This window comes from Salvelinus sp. IW2-2015, unplaced genomic scaffold (assembly GCF_002910315.2).
Source record: "Salvelinus sp. IW2-2015 unplaced genomic scaffold, ASM291031v2 Un_scaffold1491, whole genome shotgun sequence".
NCBI lineage: Eukaryota > Metazoa > Chordata > Actinopteri > Salmoniformes > Salmonidae > Salvelinus > Salvelinus sp. IW2-2015.
Window position 1 is genome coordinate 5,140 of NW_019942942.1, and position 2,427 is coordinate 7,566.

A 2,427-nucleotide genomic window follows, 5' to 3' on the forward strand; every position below is an offset into this window, starting at 1 on the left:
TACAATATATTAAATGACTGTAGATGTAGCTGGTCTGTCATAATGTAGGTGAGATAGTAAATGTAGCAGGTCTTTCGTAAAATAATTGAGACAGTAGATCTAGCTGGTCTGCCATAATATATTTGAGGCAGAGATCTAGCTGGTCTGTCATAATATAATAGAGACAGTAAGATGTTGGGTCAATGCAAAAATATACATTGGAGAATTTGGGATTGAACCAGAGACTCAAACATATATAGCATGCACTCCCCCTCTGAGCTTCCATCCCATTTCATTTGCTGAAATGGGATTTTCATTTGAAAATCTTGCTCTTTCCTACAGTCCAATAGAGGTAATTTCAATGGTATCAGATGTCTTTCATAAAGGCACGGATGGGATTTGAACCCATGATCTTCGGTTTACGAGACCGACGCCTTACCACTTGGCCACCATGCCTATCTATACACAAGATATTATCAACATTCTGGAAAGTAGGAGTTGTGTATGTGAATTGGCACACAAATAAACTCAGTGGAGAATCTTGGGATTGAACGAGGACCTCAAACATATAGCATGCACTCCCCCTCTGAGCTTCCATCCCATTTCATTTGCTGAGAAAAATGAATATAATACAATATACTTTTATATACACCACTCCATTGAAACTACAATGAAATGATAGCAGCAATTCTTAAAACAGATACGGACAGGGATCGAACACATGAACTTCAGTTTTTGAAAATGATGCCATAAAAGTTGGCAACCATGCCACTTCTGTTCTATAAATGTGCGAACAGGGATTGAACGCATGTTCTTCAGATTACAAGACCAAATGATTTAGCACATCTCTGTTTCCTGGTTAGAATTTCAACATTCTGGAAAGTAGGTGTTGGGTCAATGCAAAAATGTACATTGGAGAAGTTGGGGATTGAACCCAGGACCTCATACATGCAAAGCATGCGCTCTACCACTGAACTACATCCCCTTCCTGTAATATATGAAAATAATTCTTTTTTGGTATTATTTCACCATTATTTTACCAGGAAAGCTAGTAGAGAACAAGTTCTCATTTACAACTGCGACCTGGCTAAGATAAAGCAAAGCAGTGCAACACAAACAACAACACTGAGTTACACATTTAGAATAAACAAACGTACAGTCAATTACATAATAGTAGAAAAAAATCTATGTCTATACATAGTGTTTGTAAATGTCGTGAGGAGGTAAGGCAATAAATGGACCATAGTAGCGAATGAATTAAAATTTAGCAAATTAACACTGGTGTGATAGATGAGCAGATGATGATGTGCAAGTAGAAATACTGGTGTGCAAAAGAGCAGAAAGTAAATAAAAACAAAATGGGGAAGAGGTAGGTAGATTGGGTGGGCTATTTACAGATGGGCTATGTACAGCTGCAGTGATCGGTTAGCTGCTCAGATAGCTGATGTTTAAAGTTAGTGAGGGAAATACAAGTCTCCATCCAGCTTCAGCGATTTTTGCAATTCGTTCCAGTCATTGGCAGCAGAGAACTGGAAGGAAAGGCGGCCAAAGGGGGTGTTGGCTTTGGGGATGACCAGTGAGATATACCTGCTGGAGCGCGTGCTACGGGTGGGTGTTGTTATCGTGACCAGTGAGCTGAGATATGGCGGAGTTTGACCTAGCATAGACTTATAGATGACCTGGAGCCAGTGGGTCTGGCGTGACGAATATGTATGGAGGGCCAGCCGACTAGAGCATACAGGTCGCAGTGGCCATATCAATACAATTGACTTTTTCTTTACACTGTTCTAATGAAAGTACATTTCCATAATATCAGCTATCTTCCGTAAACGTCGAACAAGGATGGAACCCATGTGCTTCAGTTTACAAAAACAGATGACTTAGCACATCTATTTCCTTCTTAGAATGTCAACATTCTGGAAAGTGGGAGTTGTGCAAAAGCTAATTTAACAAATCAATAGACTCAGCAGAGAAGTTGGGGATTAACTTTGGACCGCATGCATGTTAAGTATTGGCTATAGCGTACAGACATATCCCCTTACTATAATAGTTGTGATGCCATATTGAAAATCTTGCTTTTCCTACAGTGCTCCAATAAGAGTACATTTCAATGGTATCAGATGTCTTTCATAAAGGCACGGATGGAATTTGAACCCATGATCTTCGGTTTAGGAGACCGACGCCTTAACACTTGGCCACCATGCCTATCTATACAGCAATATATATCAACATTCTGGAAAGTAGTAGTTGTGTAAATGTGAATTTGGCACACAAATAAACTCAGTGGAGAATCTTGGGATTGAACCGAGGCCTCAAACATATATAGCATGCACTCCCCTCTGAGCTTCCATCCCATTTCATTTGCTGAGAAAATGAATATTAATTCAATATCTTTTTATATACACCACTCCATTGATTGAAACTACAATGAAATGATAGCAGCAATTC

General features: G+C 39.4%; 2 non-coding genes across 2 annotated transcripts; both read right to left on the reverse strand.

Moving 5' to 3' along the window:
* Window positions 1-363: 363 nt before the first annotated feature.
* Window positions 364-435, reverse strand: trnat-cgu (transfer RNA threonine (anticodon CGU)). Its single transcript has one exon. It is a non-coding gene; the product is annotated as a tRNA-Thr (tRNA).
* A 1,677-nt stretch (window positions 436-2,112) lies between these two features.
* trnar-ccu (transfer RNA arginine (anticodon CCU)) lies at window positions 2,113-2,184 on the reverse strand. The gene has a single exon. It is a non-coding gene; the product is annotated as a tRNA-Arg (tRNA).
* Between the last annotated feature and the right edge of the window lie 243 nt (window positions 2,185-2,427).